This window comes from Somniosus microcephalus, chromosome 4, assembly GCF_052327205.1.
Source record: "Somniosus microcephalus isolate GS21.2 chromosome 4, FLI_Smic_1.0, whole genome shotgun sequence".
Taxonomy (NCBI): domain Eukaryota; kingdom Metazoa; phylum Chordata; class Chondrichthyes; order Squaliformes; family Somniosidae; genus Somniosus; species Somniosus microcephalus.
The window spans coordinates 1,477,510-1,487,483 of NC_140990.1; the positions used below are offsets into that span (position 1 = coordinate 1,477,510).

General features: G+C 43.0%; 2 non-coding genes across 2 annotated transcripts; both read right to left on the bottom strand.

Annotated features, from left to right (window-relative positions):
* Positions 1-2,647: 2,647 nt before the first annotated feature.
* On the bottom strand, positions 2,648-2,731 carry trnai-uau (transfer RNA isoleucine (anticodon UAU)). The gene has a single exon. It is a non-coding gene; the product is annotated as a tRNA-Ile (tRNA).
* A 469-nt stretch (positions 2,732-3,200) lies between these two features.
* On the bottom strand, positions 3,201-3,282 carry trnas-aga (transfer RNA serine (anticodon AGA)). The gene has a single exon. It is a non-coding gene; the product is annotated as a tRNA-Ser (tRNA).
* Between the last annotated feature and the right edge of the window lie 6,692 nt (positions 3,283-9,974).

Genomic DNA, 9,974 nt, shown 5'->3' on the forward strand with positions numbered 1-9,974 from the left:
GTTCCAACCAAGTTGGGTTTAAATCCATTGGATCTTAAGTCCAACGCCGGAATCACATTATTTTACTCTTATATTTTTCTCTGTAGCTTTTTAACACGAAGTTACACCAAGAAAAAGAAACACTATTTCACATCGGAAAGAGGCTTCCTCCGGGTCGGGGAATTGAACCGCTGCCTCAGGTGGGAGCGAGGGGGTACTCCACTACACTGACCAGCAACAGGGCGGAGGACAGCGCTGGGCGTTCACTGCAGAAGCGCAGAGCAAGAATGGCGCTGTGAACAGACCTGGGCTCATTCACCAGCCCCAGAGGGAGGAGTGAGCAAGGAGAGGGAACCAAAGAGTGAGAGAGACACGGAGAGAGGCAGAGAGAGAGACACACAAACAGAGAGAGAGACAGTCAGAGAGAGAGAGAGCTGCCAAACTATAGAACATCAGATGATATCTTCACCCTACAGACCCTAATTGACAAACACGTTCATCAAAACAAAAGCAAAATCTATGCATGCTTTATAGATTTCCAGAAGGCTTTCGATTCCATCTGGCACGACGGTTTATTCCTGAAACTTATCGAAAGCGGGGTAGGGGGAAAAACATATGATGTAATTAAATCAATGTATACAAACAACAAATGTGCAGTTAAAATTGGAGATAAACAAACAAAATACTTCCCACAGGGGTGGGGGGTGACGCAGGGCTCGCCAATCTCACCGACACTCTTTAATATTTACATAAATGAATTGGCAAAACTACTTGGACAATTTCCAGCACCTGGCCTCACCCTATATGAATCCAAGGTTAAATTCCTCCTCTATGCAGATGACCTGGTTCTGCTGTCACCAACTAAGGAGGGTCTACAGCAGAACCTGGATCTGCTGGAGTCGTACTGCCAGACCTGGGCCCTGACAATTAATCCCCAAAAAACCAAAGTCCTTGTGTTCCAGCAAAGATCCAGGCATCAGGGACCCAAAATAAATTTCACACTAGGAACAACCAAAATTGAACAAACCACTAACTACACATACTTGGGATTAAAAATCAGTTCTACGGGAAATTTCCATCTGGCTGTAAATGAACTGTAAGAGAAAGCAAGAAGGTCTTTCTATGCCATTAAAAAATCAATCCAAATAGAAATCCCAATTAGCATCTGGCTCAAAATTTTCAAATCAGTAATTGAACCAATTGCACTCTATGGCAGTGAGGTGTGGGGACCGCTAACACAACAAGAATTTGCAAAATGGGACAAACACCCAATTGAGGTCCTACATGCAGAATTCTGTAAAAGCATCCTCCGGACTCAAAGGAAAACCATAAACAATGCATGCAGAGCAGAACCAGGCCAATATCCATTAATATTCACTATCCAAAAAAGAGCCACCAAATTTTGGAAACTCCTAGAAATGAGCAAACTCCAATGCTATCATTACCAAGACCTGAAATGCCAAGAGAGGACCATAAAGAAGAGTACCCTCAATCAACTAGTCCTGGGACTCAGTGAAATAATTACTAACACTACTAACAATAACAAGCCCCAGGACAGTGACAGAGTAACACAAAGAATTCGACCCAACACAATCGTCGCTAAGCAAAAGGAAAAATATCTGTCATATTGGGCAGAAACAACAAAAACCCAAAGCAAACTCAATGCTACTTGGCCCTAAACAGACAATACAACATGGCTGATTACCTGACCATGGTAAAGGATAGCTAACTGAGAAAAACTTTGACAATGTACAAACTTAGTGAACATAAACTGGCGATCGAAAAAGGCAGACACAGGCAGACCCGGCTACCAAGAGAGGACAGGATATGCTCTCACTGCAGTCAGGGAGTGGTGGAGACAGAGATGCACTTCCTCACAACTTGTAGAAAATATCAGGGCATAAGGGAGATTTTCTACCCAAAATTCACAAAAATATGCCCGGAATTCAGAAATTTGAATGACGACCAATAACTCCCATACCTACTAGGGGAAGAGAGAAATTGTGTAACACTAGCGGCACACTATGTTACAGCTTGCCATAAACAGAGGGACAACCACTAAATATAAGAAAAGAGTATATATAAATTATATGAAAGTATATTTATACACTCAGGGATATATTTGTTTATACACTGTATGGATAGATCTGTATTTTTGTGTACAAACTTGAATGTTTTTCGATGCTTTGGCAACATAAGATGTAACTTGTCATGCCAATAAAGCGATTTGAATTGAATTGAGTGACAGAATGAGAGAGAGCAACAGAGAGAGACAGGCAGAGACACAGACACAGATGGAGAGAGACAGACATACAAACAGAGACAAAGAGAGAAAGAGAGACTGAGAGAGAGAGGCAGAGACAAACAGAGACAGCCAGAGAGAGACATACAAACAGAGACAAAGAGAGAAAGAGAGACTGAGAGTGAGAGGCAGAGACAGACAGAGACAGAGACACAGAAGAGACAGAGACTGGGAGAGAGACAGGGGCAAAGAGAGGGAGAGAGCTACAGAGAGAGAGACAGAGAGCGAGAAACACAAACAGGGACAGAGAGGAGCAGAGACAGAGAGAGAGAGACCGAGACACAGACAGAGACACAGAAAAAGTGAGACTGGGAGAGAGAATGAGAATGGCATTGATTTTTTTCTGCTGTACTTAAATTAAAGAACTACCAGGAGTGGGGTTCGAACCCACGCAGGTATAAACCCATTGGATCTATAAGTCCAACGCCTTAACCACTCGGCCATCCTGGTGCCGCTTTTGTTTGCGGACTGTTTCTGTGAGAATCGGACTTCAAGCCCCGCCCTGCCACAGAGTTGTGTCCTATTCTGGGCACCAGACTTTAGGAAAGATGTGAAGGCTGAGGAAAGTATCCCCGCTTGTTACCCGAGTGACTGGCAGACACACAGAAACACAGGCAGACACAAAGAGACAAAGACATAAACACAGGTAGATACAGAAAGACACAGACATAAACACACAGGTTGATGTAAACAGACATAAACATAAACCCAGACAGACAGTGACTCAGACATAGAGAAACACTGTCGGTAATTTGCCTGATTTTTGTTCTATTCTGACCGTATATTTGATGAATACTTTGCAGATCAATGAGAACGAGAAAAATCTCGAGGTGTTTAAAGTTGTGGGATTGAATCCCGCCTAACACAGGATTAGTTCTCCAGGAATTCGGTTACATTTTGAAATGAAAAATGCTGTAATCGTAGTCGGCAGGATTCGAACCTACGCGGGGAAACCCCAATGGATTTCTAGTCCATCGCCTTAACCACTCGGCCACGACTACTGGATCTGTGAGATTTTAAATGTTGCTCAGATAAAATCGCAATCATCCATCGCTCTGGAGCAAAACAGCACTCAGTCCCTGAACATTCTCCGCTCAGAAAAATTCTCAGAGACAATCTCCTCTCGCATTGTTTTATTTTTCTCTGTAGCTTTATAACACGAAGCTACAGCAAGAAATATAATTGAAAAGGCCGCTGCTCCGACGGTGAATCGATCCCCGACTTATCGTGTAGATAGGCGAGATTGCTCACCGCTGCACTAACCAAGGACATTGTGGTGCATTTGCTACAGAAGCGCAGAGCAAGAATCGCGCTGTGGACAGACCGGCGAGCGGGACGGTTATTCACAGCCCAAATTTAACACCTTTGTGCAGCTCCTTAAAATCCTCCTTGGAAAAATAGAACAGAAAAAATCAATGTCATCAGCCTCCATTTTTGTCAATGTCTCTCTCTCTCTGTGTCTCTCTCTCTGTGTCTCTCTCTCTGTCTCTCTCTCTCTCTCTCTGTGTCTCTCTCTCTCTCTCTCTGTGTCTCTCTCTCTGTGTTTCTCACTCTGTCTCTCTCTCTGTCTCTCTCTCTCTGTGTCTCTCTCTCTGTGTTTCTCACTCTGTCTCTGTCTCTGTGTCTCTCTCTGTGTTTCTCACTCTGTCTCTCTCTCTCTCTGTCTCTCTCTCTCTGTCTTTCACTCTCTGTCTGTCTCTGTCTCTCTCTCTTTGTCTCAGTCTCTCTCTCTGTCTCTCTCTGTCTGTCTGTCTCTCGCTGTCTGTGTCTCTCTCTTTCTCTCAATTCAATTCAATTCAAATGCTTTATTGGCATGAAAGTTTACAGGGAACCATATTGCCAAACCTTACATAACAAAAAGTACAGGTTTCCAACATTCTGTAGGTGTCAAACGTTTTTGAACCTCGTTGGGTACAGACAGTATTAATTTAAACAGTCGTTGACCCTCGTTGGGTGCATTCAGTATTAATTTAAAACAGTCGTTGGGTACATTCGGTATTGATTTAAACATTTTTAGCGTATATATGCTATGGGTGTGCTCGTTAGTCACTCACTGTTCCTCAGGTTGTGACATGTTGTTACATATTGGGCACCAAGATATGGTCTGTCTCCCTCCCCCAGGACTATTCTTAATTTTGACAGGTCATCCAATTCTTTGAAATCTGGGGTTGTAAGGCTGAGCTTGTCAAAATATATGTTTCTTGTCTCGTTGAATTTTTCGCATTTTAGGAGGAAGTGCACCTCTGTCTCAACCTCGCTGGCCAGACAGTGATCACATATTCTATTTTCTTTAGGTTGCCAGGATTTCTTGTATCTTCCTTTTTCAATTGCCAGTTGGTGGTCGCTTAGTCTGTATCTGGTGAGGGTCTGTCTCTGTTTTGTGTCTCTGATGGTCGAGAGATAGTCTGCCAGTTTATATTCTCTTTTTAGGGCCCGGTAGCATTCTAATCTGCTTTGGCTTTTGGTTATTGTGTTCCAATGTTCCAGGTAGGTTTCTTTGCATTGTTTAATGATTTGGTTCACTCGGATTGGTGTTTGGGGAGCAGTGTTGGTCTGGGACTGGTCAGGGTCCGGCTGGGTAGGAGAACTTAGTTTCAGTAACAACTGACTCAGGGGACTCGTTTCTGGGTTCAGCTCTTGGGCCTGGAGGGCTTTAAAATGAAGGGTGTCTGGGGAACTAGATTTGAGGTGATTTAGAAAGTTTAGTGCTCGTTTTTGGATGTTTATTATCAGTGGGTATCTGCCTAGATCGGCTCAACATGCATTTGTTGGTGTTTTCCTTTGGGTGCGAAGAATGCTTCGGCAAAATTCTGCATGTAGGGCTTCTATTGTGTGTTTTTCCCATTTAGTGTAGCTATGGTGATTGAGTGGGCCCCATACTTCACTACCATACAGCGCAATGGGCAGAATTATACTATCAAATATTTTCAGCCAGATTTTGATTGGAATTTGGATGTTGCAGAATTTTCTTTTTATTGCATATAGGGCTCTTCCGGCTTTTTCTTTTAGTGCATTCACTGCTATGTTGAAGCTCCCTGATGCTGTAATGGTTAGACCAAGGCAAGTGTAGCTCATAGTGTGTCCTATGATGGTATCACTGAGAGTAAACTGGTATTTGTTTTCCTGACATCTGGGCCTTTTTTGAAAAATCATGATGTTGGTTTTTTTTAGATTTACTGTCAGGGCCCAATTTTGGCAGTATTTGTCGAGTAGGTCTAAATGTTGCTGTAATCCCTGTTCTGTGGGAGACAGCAGAACCAGGTCATCTGCATAGAACAGGGACCTCACTTCCCCATCCAGGAGACAGACCCGGTGACTCACTTTGCTCCAGCTTGTCTGCTAACTCATTTATGTATATGTTGAACAGGGTCGGACTCAAGTTGCAACCCTGCTGGACGCCTCTTCTCTGGGTGAAGAAACCAGTGCGTTTGTCTCCAATTTTGACACCGCATTTATTTTTCAGATACATCGATTTAATAAGGTCATAGACTTTGCCCCCTATTCCACACTGAAGAAGTTTGTAACAGAGCCCTTCGTGCCAAATAGAGTCAAAGGCTTTCTTGAAGTCAATGAAACAAGCGAATATTTTCCCATTTTTTGTTTGGTGTATATGTTTTTCAATGAGAGTGTGAAGGGTATAGATATGGTCGGTGGTGCGGTGTTTTGGAAGAAAGCCTATTTGATTTTTTCTAAGGATATTATGTTTATTAAGAAAATCCAGTAATCTGCTATTTAGAATACTGCAGAATAACTTCCCTAGACAACTGTTGACAGATGCCACGGTAGTTGTTTGGGTCTGATTTGTTTCCACTTTTATATATGGGAGAGATGAGTCCTTGGCACCAGATATCTGGAAAACAGCCCGAACATAATATGATGTTGAATAACTTGAGTACCGCACCCTTCATCTCCATAGTGCTGAACTTGAGCATTTCATTTTTGATGTTGTCTGGACCACAGGCTTTCTTTAGGTGGAGAGATTTTGTTTTTGTGGCCACTCCTTTCCAAGTGATTGGGGAGTCCAGAGGGTTTTGGTTGTCTTTAATTGTTACTTCTAATGTGTGGAGTTTTTCTGTGACATGATGTTGACTTGAGTTTGATTCGTTTACTGGGATGTCTTTGTAGAGTTTTTCAATATGTGTTCTCCAGATGTCACCATCTTGGATTGGTAATGCTTGTAATTGAGTTGTACTCAGGTTATTCCACATGTCCCAGAATTGATTTTGATTAATGTAGTTTTCAATTTCTTCAAGTCTTTTGTGGGTATAGTTCTGTGTTTTGTTCCTAATGGTGTGTTTATATCTTTTGAGGGTCTCATTGTATCTAATACGCAGGTCTGGGTTGTTTGGTTGGCGATGCTTTTGGTTTGATATTTTTCTCAGGTCTTTTCTGGCATTTTTGCATTCGTGATCAAACCATTTCTCATTTTTTTGTCTTTTGTAACGTTTCCTCTTCTGTTCCACAAGGTCGGCTTTTACAGCTGCCTCATGGAAGATCCTATTTATATCGTCTATGGCCATGTTTACACCATCTCTGGTGATCTCATATAGATTTTCTTTAAATGTTGATATTTTACTTGTGAGATCAGGTGAATTTAGTGCTGTGATGAATTTATCTCCACTGTCTGGGGCCCATCTGTATGTCTGGTTTAGTTTATGGAGCTTACTGGGTTCCTTTTTTGTGTCTGTAGTTTGGGCAGAAAGTTTAAGGTGCACATTTATTTGGTTATGGTCTGAGAGGGGGGATTGCTGCCTGACAGTGAATGCGTTGATATCGCAGGGGTCCATGTCAGTGATTGTATAATCCACCACACTAGACCCAAGAGTAGAGGAATAGGTGAGTCTCCCTAAGGAGTCCCCTCTGAACCTACCGTTAACTATGTACAGGCCTAAGGCTCGGCAGAGTTGCACTACCTCCTTGCTGCTTTTATTTATTTCACAGTCAAGTTTGTTCCGATTTGTGATGGCTGGTGTGACATATAAAGGGGTCTGGCCAAACACATGGTTGTTGCCCTGTGGGTCTATGAAGTCAGGTTCACATCCGGTCCTTGCGTTTAGGTCCCCACATAGTAGCACCTTTCCTTGGGCCTGGAAATGGCTGATTTCCATGTGTGTCTCTCTCTCTCTCTGTCTCGCTGTCTGTGTCAGTCTCTTTCTCTCTCTCTCTCTTTGTCTCTGTCTCTCTCTGTGTCACTCTCTTTCTATCTCTCCCTGTATTCCTCTCTCTCTCCCTGTCTCCTTCTCACACTGTCCAGTCCTGTTCACAGCTCGATTGTTGCTCTGATAGACTTTGCTTTCATTAGTTTCTCGTTAGTATTGGGGTGAGTATCCCCGGGGGAGACTGGGGTTAAAATTGCCCGGGTAGGAAGACCGAGATTGAGATACAGACAGTTGAATGGTATCGATTCATTTCACAATTCCATTTCTTTGTTCGTTCAGAAAGTTACTGAAAAATGTAGATTCAGCAGATGCCAAAATAGCATTTTAAGAATTACAGTTAAAAATGGAAACTTACTTTTCAGATCAATAAGCATCTCATTATTTGTTTGATTGAGTTTCAGCAGATGGCAAACGAGTGTCACTGAGCAGGATGAAAAGAAATCGGTATTAAGTTAAAGAGATACACGGAGTGGGGTTCCAGCCAAGTTGGGTTTAATCCATTGGATCTTAAGTCCAACGCCGGAACCACATTTTTTTACTCTTCTATTTTTCTCTGTAGCTTTTTATCACGAAGTTACACCAAGAAAAATAAACACTATTTCACATGGTAAAGAGGCTTCCTCCGGGTCGGGGAATTGAACCGGTGCCTCACGTGGGAGAGAGGGGGTACTCCACTATACTGACCGGCAACAGGGCGGAGGACAGCGCTGGGCGTTCACTGCAGAAGCGCAGAGCAAGAATGGCGCTGTGGACAGACCTGGGCTCATTCACCAGCCCCAGAGGGAGGAGTGAGCAAGGAGAGGGAAACAAAGAGCGAGAGAGACACGGAGAGAGACAGACACAGAGAGAGAGAGAGACAGTCACTAAATGGGAAAAACACACAATAGAAGCCCTACATGCAGAATTTTGCCGAAGCATTCTTCGCACCCAAAGGAAAACACCAACAAATGCATGTAGAGCCGAACTAGGCAGCTACCCACTGATAATAAACATCCAAAAACGAGCACTAAACTTTCTAAATCACCTCAAATCTAGTTCCCCAGACACCCTTCATTTTAAAGCCCTCCAGACCCAAGAGCTGAACCCAGAAACGAGTCCCCTGAGTCAGTTGTTACTGAAACTAAGTTCTCCTACCCAGCCGGACCCTGACCAGTCCCAGACCAACACTGCTCCCCAAACACCAATCTGAGTGAACCAAATCATTAAACAATGCAAAGAAACCTACCTGGAGCATTGGAACACAATAACCAAAAGCCAAAGCAGATTAGAATGCTACCGGGCCCTAAAAAGAGAATATAAACTGGCAGACTATCTCTCGACCATCAGAGACACAAAACAGAGACAGACCCTCACCAGATACAGACTAAGCGACCACCAACTGGCAATTGAAAAAGGAAGATACAAGAAATCCTGGCAACCTAAAGGAAATAGAATATGTGATCACTGTCTGGCCGGCGAGGTTGAGACAGAGGTGCACTTCCTCCTAAAATGCGAAAAATTCAACGAGACAAGAAACATATATTTTGACAAGCTCAGCCTTACAACCCCAGATTTCAAAGAATTGGATGACCTGTCAAAATTAAGAATAGTCCTGGGGGAGGCAGACAGACCATATCTTGGTGCCCAATATGTAACAACATGTCACAACCTGAGGAACAGTGAGTGACTAACGAGCACACCCATAGCATATATACGCTAAAAATGTTTAAATCAATACCGAATGTACCCAACGACTGTTTTAAATTAATACTGAATGCACCCAACGAGGGTCAACGACTGTTTAAATTAATACTGTCTGTAACCAACGAGGGTCAAAAACATTTGACACCTACAGAATGTTGGAAACCTGTACTTTTTGTTATGTAAGCTTTGGCAATATGGCTCCCTGTAAACTTTCATGCCAATAAAGCATTTGAATTTGATTTGACAGTTAGAGAGAGAGACACGGAGAGAGGCAGAGAGAGACAGACACGGAGAGAGGCAGAGAGAGACGGAAACAGTGAGTGAGACAGAGAGAACCTGTCGGGGAATTGAATCCTCACCACTATACTATCAAGGACCTGGTAGAGGAAGTAGTTATACACTGCTTGATACAAAGACTCGAACACACTGACATGTGTGTCTACTCTCTATGTTTATGTGTAAGTCACATATTTAATAAGCTTTTCTGAGTGTCATGAATTCATAGAAGCTTACAGCACAGAAGGAGGCCATTCGGCCCGCCGTGCCTGTGCTGTCTCTTTGAAAGAGCAGTCGTGCTCAGTCCCACCCCTCGCTTTTTGTCCGTAACCCTGTTAATCTCTTTCTCTCTGTCACTCTCTCCCTCCTCCGCGCCCCACACAAAAGGGAGAGGGAAACAGAGAGAGAGAGCTCTATACTAACGAGGAACTGGTGCAGGGAGTTGTTATAGAATTCTTCATATGACAGTAAATCTTTTAAAATTATTTTAGATGATTTATTTCTGTTCTATTTTTGCAAGGGGGATTTTAAGGAGCTGCACAATGTTTTAAAATTGGTGATGTTAAAAACACTTC